The sequence below is a fragment of the Galeopterus variegatus genome, unplaced genomic scaffold (genome assembly GCF_000696425.1).
Source record: "Galeopterus variegatus unplaced genomic scaffold, G_variegatus-3.0.2 Scaffold5812, whole genome shotgun sequence".
In the NCBI taxonomy this organism is placed as follows: Eukaryota; Metazoa; Chordata; class Mammalia; order Dermoptera; family Cynocephalidae; genus Galeopterus; species Galeopterus variegatus.
In genome coordinates, this window is record NW_007731923.1 from 127,464 (window position 1) to 137,694 (window position 10,231).

Below are 10,231 nucleotides of genomic sequence, written 5' to 3' on the forward strand. Positions count from 1 at the left end.
TCAGAATCCCAGCTGACTTCTTTGTAGAAATTGACAACCTGATTCTAAAATTTATAAGCAATTACAAGGGACCCATAATAGCCAAAACAGTCTTGAAAAAGAAGAATAAGGAACATTCACACATCCCAATTTCAAAACTTACTGGAAAGCAACAGTAATCAAGACAGTATGGTATTAACACAAGGGCAGACCTATTCATGAATGGCATAGAATTGAGAGTCCAGAAATAAAACCACATGTCTACGGTCAACTGATTTTCAACAAGAGAGTCAAGACCATTCAAAGAGAGAAAGACTAGTCTTTTAAACAAATGATGCTGGTACAGCTGGACAGCCACATGCAAAAGAATGAACTTGGACCTTACTTCACAGCACATATAAAAAACTAAAAATGGATCAAAGATCTAAATGTAAAAGTTAAAAAGACAAAACTCTTTGATGAAAACAGTGTCAAACCTTCATGACACAAACTGAGAGGCTTACAACCACAGAAACTTATTTTCTCACAGTTCTGGAGGCTAGAATTTAAACTCAAGGTAGGTGTTGGGAGGGCCATGAGCCCTCTGGAGGCTCTGGGGTAGAATCTATTCCACTCCTCTCTCCTGGCTTCTGTTGGTTGCCAGCAGTCTTTGGCATTCCTTGACCTACAGATGCATCATTCTAAACCCTGCCTTTGTTTCACATGATGTTCCTCCTTCTGTGTCTCTGTGTCTCTTATACCTACCCCAGTCATTATATTTAAGGCCCACCCAAATCCGTATGACCTCAACTGAGATTGATTACATCTGCAAAGGCTATATTTCCAAAAAGGTCACATTCATAGGAACCAGAAGGTCATGAATTTTTTGGCAGGATATTATTCAACCCACTACTGATCTGAATAGACATTTCTCCAAGTAAGATACATAAATAGCCAATAAACTCATGAAAAGATGCTGGGCATCATTAGTCATCAGGGAAATGAAAACCAAAATCAAAATGAGGTACCACTTCATACCCACTAGGATGGCTAGAATTAAAAAGTTAGAAGCAAGGATGTATAGAAATTGGAATCCTCATACACTACTAATGGAAATGTAAAATGGTGCATCTGCTTTGGAAAACAGTCTAGTGATCTGTCAAATAATTATACAGCTATGATGTGACCTGTAATTCCACTTCTAGATATATAGGAGAAATTAAAACATTAGTATGTCCACACAAAAACTTGTACATGAGTGTTTACAGCAGCATCATTCATAATAGCCAAAGGATGGAAACAACCCAATGTTCATCAGCAGATGAATGGATAAACAAAATGTTGTATATCCATACAATGGAATATTATTCAGCCATAAAAAGGTAAAGTACTGACACCTGTTACAATATGAATATACCTTGAAAACATAATGCTAAGTGAAAGGAAACCACAAAAGACCACATATTATATAATTCCACCCATATGTAAAGTCTAGAATAGAGAAATCTTTAAAGACAGAAAGTAGATTAATAGTTGCTTAGGGCAGGGGGTAAGGGGCAGAGAGAGATGCGGAGATAGAGGATGACAACTAAAGGTTACAAATTTTCTTATTTTTAACCAACTTAACCATTTTTTAGAATACACTAATGTTAACTATATGTATCTTGTGCAACAGATCTTTAAAACTTTTTTATTTTGCAAAACTGAAACTCTATACCTCTTGAAGAATTCCCCTTTTTCCCCTCCCTCAAGACTTTTTGAGGTGATGAAAATGATCTAAAATTGACTGTAGTGATGGGTGTATATATTTGTGAATATACTAAAAATATTGATTTATACATTTTAAATGGGGGAATCATATGGTATGTAAACTATCTCAATAAAGTTATTTTTAAAATCAGTACCACTTACAATACAAAAAAAAAAAAAAATTCTGTGAAGGTACCTATGAGCAAGTAGGAAGTCCTGAAGTGGGGACAGGAGAATTACATGAAAGTCCTTCCCCACCTAGCTCCAAATACTAGTATCAAGGCTCATATACCCCCAGGTAGGAGACTTGAGGGCCCTTCTCAGGAAAAACTGAACACCCCAGAGATACAGATATCTTGGAGTCCCCAGTGACAAAACTGACAGGCTGATTAATCCTACTATTGTGAAACATTCCAGTGACTAGCTCTCCCCACATTTTTTGCTATAAATAGAACATGCTGCCAAGGATCACCAGACATTTGAGGAAAACCTCTATCATGAAAGAGAAAGACAAAGGCAAACAAACGGGGGAGGGGGGTTCTGAAGAAACAAAAGCAAACAAAAAAAATTTAATAAAACTTTATGGATATTGTTAATAGGCAGACAGACAGACAGAGACAGAGAAAGACTATATCGTCAAAACAAGAATAGAATACTATAAAAGAGGAAAATTAAAGAACAAGATAGAACCTGTGGAAATTAAATATGAGGGCTGAAAAGACAGTTTTTAATTATTAGAAGGATTGTTAAATAAGATCAAGGAACTATTGCAGACAGGAGAACAAAAAGAAAGAAATGAAAATCAGTAAAGAAAAAATTAGAAGCTCAGTACATGAGTTTCAATATTTGACTAATGGGAATTTCTGAGAAAATAAACACTGGACAGTAAATGATCAAAGAAATACTATTCAACAAAATCCCAGAAGTGAAAGACATGAGTTTCCAGAAAGAGGCTTAAAACCCACACCAAGGCTCATCCTCATGAAATTTCAGAATGCTTGGAATAAATAGAGATTCCATAAAGCTGGAAGAAAAAGTCACATACAATGATTTGGGAACCAAAGTGAATTGACCTCTGTATAGCAACATAGACAGCTGGAAAATAAAGAGGAAAGCCTCCAAAATTCTGAATCTAAATGAATTCTCAAATTATATCTAGAATTCAATATCCAGCTAAAATTCCAATCAAGTATAAGGATAGAATAAAGATATTTTTATAGCTGTAAAGTCTCAAAAAAATTACCTGTCATCTAACCTTTTCTCAGGAACTTACTGGAGAATGTGGTCCTCCCAAACACGGGGGAAGAAACCAGTGAAAAAGGAAGACATGAGGTTGAAAATACAGGAGATTAAACTAATCCCATTCATGAGGAATAATGGAAGAAAAAAAGAAAATACAGGAGATTCAACTAAGAAAAGTGACAAAGAGAATTTCAAAGGTGATAGCAAAAATAAGTCCTGGGAGATAACAGCTATGCAGAGAACAACCAATCCAGGGAGCTTCTAGAGGGATTTTTTTTCCCCCGGGGGAAAAAAATTGGACCTAATAGATTATTTGATATGTTTAACAACATGGAAAAATTAAACAGAGAGGTGTTTCACAGAGCTAATGGATGGATGAAGACTTAGCTTAAGCCAGATATTCAAACTAAAACTGAAAAAGAGGCTAGCTATTATTAAAGCTAGAACAAATAAAATTGCACAATAAAGTGACTTAGCACCAAACTATTTACATAATTGTACTTGTTCTCTATGGCTGCTATAACAAACTACCACAGACTTGATGGCTTAAAACAAGGCACATTTATTCTCTTACTGTTCTGGAGGTCAGAAGTTTGAAATCAGTTTCACCTGGCCATGAACAAGGAGCCAGCAGGACTGCACTTCTTTAGGAGGCTCTGGGTTAGAATCTGTTTCCTTGCCTTTTCCAGATTCTAGAGCTGCATTCCTTGCATTCCTTGGCTCATGGCCCCTTCCTCCATGTTCAAAGTCCACAGTGTAGTACACTGCCTTCACATTCAGTCCTCAGAGTGCCTCCTTTGTATCAAATATCCTTCTGCCTCTCTCTTGTAAAGATATTTGTGATTGCATTTAGGGCCCACTGGGATAATCCAGAATAACTTTAAAGTCTCAAGATACTTAACTTAATCATATCTGCAGAAGTCTCTTTTGTCATATAAGGTAATATTCAGCTTCCAGGGATTAGGACATGACTATTTGGGGGGGGCCATTATTCAGCCTACCACAACAATTTTAATAAAATCTCCAAATGTGGATTAAGTAAAAATTGTTATTTAACTACATTAAGAAGATGGGAGAAGAGGAAGAGAAGGTGTAAATATAAAATCCTCTTCTAACACAGTATGTCAAAACTAGTGAATCAAAAGGGAGCAGCAGTTGCATATTACTTTATGAATTACTTAGAATAATGAGGGAAATATAAGAGACAGCTAAAAATGTTAAAAACTGCTTTTGAAGAATAAGAAAACTACTTTTTAAAAAAAGCTTTTTTGCACTGTTTGACTTTTAAACTATGTACCTATGTTAATAATAAATTTTAATTTTAAAAAAGGTTTTTTGTTTTTTGGCAGCTGGCCAGTTTGGGGACTTTTATCAACGTTTTTAAAATGGTGGAACTGGATTACATAATCTCTAAAATTCCCTGCAGTGTGTATTCCATGATTCGACGTTTCTTTAATATTATGTTTTAAGTCACAGTATCACAGTCTCTGACTTTTGCTGCCTGGAGCAAACATTGTAATGAAATAATCAATAATGATCAACTTAATGTAAGAATTTCAACTCAGAGTAGACATATTGGTGATGTGAAACTTTTCAAATGATAGTTTTCTCTTGAAGACAGATCCAAGTGGCTTTCCCTGTTACCCTATTATACTGCTAGGGCTAGGGCTCACAGACCCTTCAAGCCCATTGTACAGACTGGGTCTCAAACCCTTCATACACAGGTCCACGAGCTAGGTAATAGGAAAAGATCCTGGGAGCCGTGGGTAAAAAATTAATAGGCTTAGGGCCAGCCCGTGGCTCACTCGGGAGAGTGTGGTGCTGATAACATCAAGGCCGTGGGTTGGGATCCCTATATAGGGATGGCCAGTTGGCTCACTGGGTGAGCGTGGTGCTGACAACACCAAGTCAAGGGTTAAGATCCCCTTACCAGTCATCTTTAGAAAAAGAAAAGAAAAAAAAAAATTAATAGGCTTTATTCAGCTCTAGGAGTAGCCGCCCTAGTGGCCTCCCTGAGCGTCCTGAGAAGCACTATGTATCACAGCCATTAGTACTTTATACTTAGGTCCACAACCCAGGACACCTGGGTGTCCATACACAATTACATTAGATAGTAAGTAACCAAGGAACACCTGAGCGCACGTGGATATTTACAGCAAATGCTCAGCAAGATTCTGAACATCTTAGGGGTCCTGACCATTTTCCTATATTTTCCCTACAATCCACCCCTTCAGGGTCCCTTGCCATACAATCTACATGTTCAAAATATTCCACAGTGTTCCCTTAGTGAGGATAAATGACCCTTGTATTCATATAACCTACTGTCTGTTCAATATGTCTTAAGGCTTGTCCCGTAGTTCTATCCTTTTAACTATTAGCTGCACATGTCCGGTTAGTAGTCATCATTGGGGTGATTTTCCATGGGAATCCTGTAGCCAATACTGATGGGAAGTTCAGTGCATATTCAGCAAGCTGACACATTGGCCGCACGAATATATGTTGGTGCCCGCAGCCACAACATTATGGGCGAAAAGACAGAAAGGTTATTGGTACCAATAGGGGAAGTTCTCGCCCCTCTGGTAGGATACATGCCAGTTTGCCATCCTGAGAAAGAATCGTTGCAGGAATAGGTATCTTACCTGGTTTATGATACCATACGTTATCTGCTAACACTGTTGGATCTGTAGGTTCTACATGTAACAGTATAGAGGAACTCATAACTGGCCATAATGATAATACAAATGTGCCCTTTGGAATAGAGTGCTTATGTGTTCCAGGCCAGGTTACCTTTACTCGGGGAGGCCAGGTACTTATCACTCAAGGTGGAACTTGCAAGTCTTCTTCTAATCCTTTCCCCCAAGGCCTTATTAGGCTGTTGGGAAAATATAGGAAAATGGTCAGGGCCCCTCAGATATTCAGAATCTTGCTGAGCATTTGATGTAAATAAGCACATGGGCCCAGGTGTTCCTTGGTTATTGTCTAATGTAATTGCGCATGTGTACCCAGGTGTCCTGGGTTATGACTTAAGTATAAAAAAATGAGTGGCTCTAATCCATGGAGCCCCCCAATCCCGGGATGCCTCTACTGCTGCTTGAGGCTGTTGCTGCCAGGGCCCCCAGGACCCTCTGAGAGGCTGCTGCCACCGCCTGACCTGTTAAGCTGCTGCTGTTGGTGAGGACTGAGCTCCTGTCCTCTGCCAGTGGCGCCTGGGTCTTTCCCAATTACCTAGTGTGGACCTGCGTGTGAGGTCTATGACCCAGCGTGGCATGTGAGGGGTCTGGTGACCCAGTCTGTACAAAGGGTTTGAAAGGTCTCAGCCTTAGCCCTGCAAAACAAATGGAAACTTAGTATAGCTAAAATAATGAAGTGTTTTGGCTTTAGTTATGAAATGCCTAGCCATACAATTAGTGTAACTATTGCCTAACCCTACAATTGGCATAGTCATGTAGCTTTACAATACTCTAGCTTCTACCCCCTCATAAGCATTTAATGGTTATTTAATGGATGAATGAAAATATATATCAAGAATCATTATGCCTGAAGTCGACACTTGACAACAGTCTAATTAGGGAGCCTAACTATTCTTGACTCTGAGCCCTTCAAGAACAGAACTCTACCTCTGCCCCCAGTACCTGGATACAATAGACCTTCTCTACACATTCATTGATTAAATGTCCTATGTCATAGAAGTTTGCCTACTTTCCAGCAGAGGGTGCCCATAACCAGGTGGTCTGGGCCCTGGGAGCTCTCCTTTTCCACTTTTCAGCTTCTCCTTTGCTGCCTCTCCTACCACGTTCCCACTTGGAGCCAAAGATGCAGGGATAGCTCAGAAGAGGGACTTTTCCATTGTCAGAACTTCAGTGTCTTCCCTGTCTCAACTTCCAGCACCTAATAGGGGGTGCTGAGAATATGCTTCTATTATCAGAGGAAGCTCTCTTAGGTCAGGGTTAAGCAAGTGTTTTCTGTAAAAGGCCAGGTAGTAAATATTTAGGCTTTTCAGGCCATAGGGTCTCTTTCCTGTCATTCCTCTGAACACCAGAACTGCTGGATCACCCAACCCTGAAGCCTACCCTACATCTGTACTTCTGGCTGTGGAAGATAATGCATTCCTTTATACTTAAGCCAATTTTAGTTGCTTTATTATTACTTATAGCTGAAGATATAATTAACACAATCCCCCACAACTAAAATATAAGCTCCAAGGGGCCAGGGAGCTTAATAAGTAAATAAGTAAAGGAATAAGTAAAAGAATGGGTGTGGGTGTGACTGTGCTCCAAAAAATTTTAACAACAGACAGCTGGCCAGATTTGGCTAACCTGTGCTTTAGGTAAACTAGGCACTGCCTGGGGCAGTGGTTTTCAAACTTTTAAGATGCATCACCAGAATCACCTGTAGGCCATGTTAACTAAAATACTAATGGAAAGAACTCACTTGAGTTTCTGGTGAGTTTCTTTTTTTTTTTTTTTTTGTCTTTTTTCCGTGTCCGGCAACGGATCGCAACCCTCAGTGTTGCCCCCGTACCGGACCGGGGACCGGCAACGGGATTGCAAGCCTCGGTGTTGCTCCCGCGCCTCGCTCAGCCAGCGAGCGGGACCGGTCCGTATGTGGGATCTGAACCCTTGGGTGGGAGTGCCACCGCGCTTCCCAAGCGGTGCACTATCCAGTGCGCCACCGGGCCGGCCCCTCTGGTGAGTTTCTTATTCAGTAGGTTGGTCTAGGGTAAGGCTGGAGAATTTTAACTTCTAGTAAGTTAGGATTGCCAAATAAAATACAGAATGCTCATACGTCTGATATTTGAATATCAGACAAATAATTTTTAGTATGTCCCAAATAGTCCGTTATTCATTATTTATCTGAAATTCAAATTTAATCTGGCATCCTGTATTTTATTTGCTGTGTCTGGTAGTCCTAGAGAAGTTCTCAGGTGATGCTGATGTTGCTGGTCCAGGAATTACACTTTGAGAAACACTGGACTACATAGTCTCATACATAATGGGGGCCTCGCTAATTCACAGGTTTGGAGCTGGAGTAAAATAAATACCCATCAATCCAACTCAAGAATTCTGCACACTCAGTCCATATATGTGAACATATGCCTACTTTATTCACAAAAGGGTTTTTTGCCTAGATGCTAAGTACACATTAATTTTTGACAGTTGTTTATTCACTGTGCACTTATTATGTGTAACTTTATTTTAGGATCTAGAAATATGGCAAGGAACAATGAAGACCAGGACTCTTGCCCATAGAGCTGACAGTGGTTGTTTGGGGGAAGACATAATTGGGCATTTATCTGAGGAGTTACTGGACTGCACATTATCAGTTATTTAAACCACCTAAAACTATTTTGTGTATCAACATGGTTAAAAACATGGATTCTGGGGGCCAGCCCGTGGCTCACTCGGGAGAGTGCGGTGCTGATAACACCAAGGCCCCGGGTTCGGATCCCATATAGGGATGGCCGGTTCGCTCACTGGCTGAGTGTGGTGCTGACAACACCAAGTCAAGGGTTAAGATCCCCTTACCGGTCATCTTTAAAAAAAAAAAAAAAACCATGGATTCTGGAGTTAGGAATTACTTCAAATCTCAGTCCTGCACTCACGATACTAGACAAATTATTTAACAACTTGATTCCCCAGATTACTAACCTGTAAAATGGGAATAACAATTTCTATTTCATGGGGTTTTTGAATGGTAAATAAAATAACACATATAAGGAACTTACCACAGTGCATGGTGAGCAGCAAACTGGTTGGTACTCAACTAATAGTATAGCTACTACTATTGAAAATACAGTAGTTTGTAAAGTGTGGGCCCTGAGCCAGCAGCATCAATAGACCTAGGAACTTATTAAAAATGCAAATTCTCTGGCGCCACCCCAAAACTATTGAATCATAAACTGGAATAGGGCACAGAAATCTGTGATTGAACAAGTCATCCAGGTGATTCCAATACATGCTACAATTTGAAAAACACTGATAAAGAAAATATAAGAAGTGAAGCTCTGTGTGTGCTAACAATATTGGGGCCAGTAAGGCACAAATCTTTCCTTTCTAGGCCTAGTGATGTTTAAACATGCCTTTATCTCTTTACTCTCTTCCATCCTACCTGAAACTCATTGGAAATCTATGTAAGCAAAGATTTCTTAGCTCATTTTTTATTCATACTAAATTTCCCTGAATGCCTACCATGAGCCAGTGTGTTACACATTGGGATTGAGAAATAAGGAAAGGCTCCTGTTTCAAGAGCTCTTATGGTCTGTGCTGATTTTAGAGCACAGAAAACCACAGGGTACATGCATTTCAGTGAGATGCAAAAATAAGCAGGTTCAACCAGGGATATTTTTAAGGGAAGTAGAAGAGAGGCAGTAACTCAGAAAGGCAGAGCCCTTTCCAGAAGACAAACATTTATTTGATAAACAAATATTAACTGAGCCCATACAATGTGCATGCAGAAAGCAGCCTGACTACCTGGAAAGTCTCTCCTACCAAGGAGGCAGCCTGGCAGGAGCTAGTTCTAAGCCCGGAAAGGCCACCAGAAGGAAAAAGAAACATTGGCCAGAAAGGGCCTTTATAATGTCCGTCTGTTCTCAGCTGACTTCTTCAACGTCTTGGTCTTAGTTATATGGCCCGAAAGACTAGCAAGCACAGCCATAGAAAGAAAGGAGTCCTGGCAGGAAGCCGAGTCAGGACCCAATCGGAGATGGAAACTGCTAAATCCCAGCCACAGAAAGTACCCAACAGGTGGCAGAGCTATTAACAATTCTCTACCAATCCCACCAGTAGCCTTGGACATGGGTTTGGGAGGCGCTATAGCAACAGTGAGAGGGTTTCAAGTTACTGTGGAAAGTTGACCAGGCAAGGCTGGGCTGAGATAAACTTCATGTAATTAGGTCTACTTTGGGCTGTTTTGACTTGTTCATAGCCATATAAAATTGCAGTTTAGCAAAAAGTTTTAGAGTTTATTATTGAAATACAGCGAGAGAAATTTTCTAATTAGGATAATTTATTTGTAATAAAGTAATAGTTTCAAAATGGAGAAATGGTTTCAAAATCTGTGTATCAGAATCATCTAAAAGAGCTTTATAAAAATATACTGGTCTCTTAGGTTAGGACCATCATCTGTTGTATGCTCCCTAAATGATTCTGGTGCTTCACTCTTTCCACATTTGAGAACCATAGCATGACACTGATTTATACAGAGGCCTTCAGTAATGCAATTCCTTGCACACCTAGCCAATTAAGTGTATGAATAAATGATTCTCTCCTGTCTACTAAGAGCT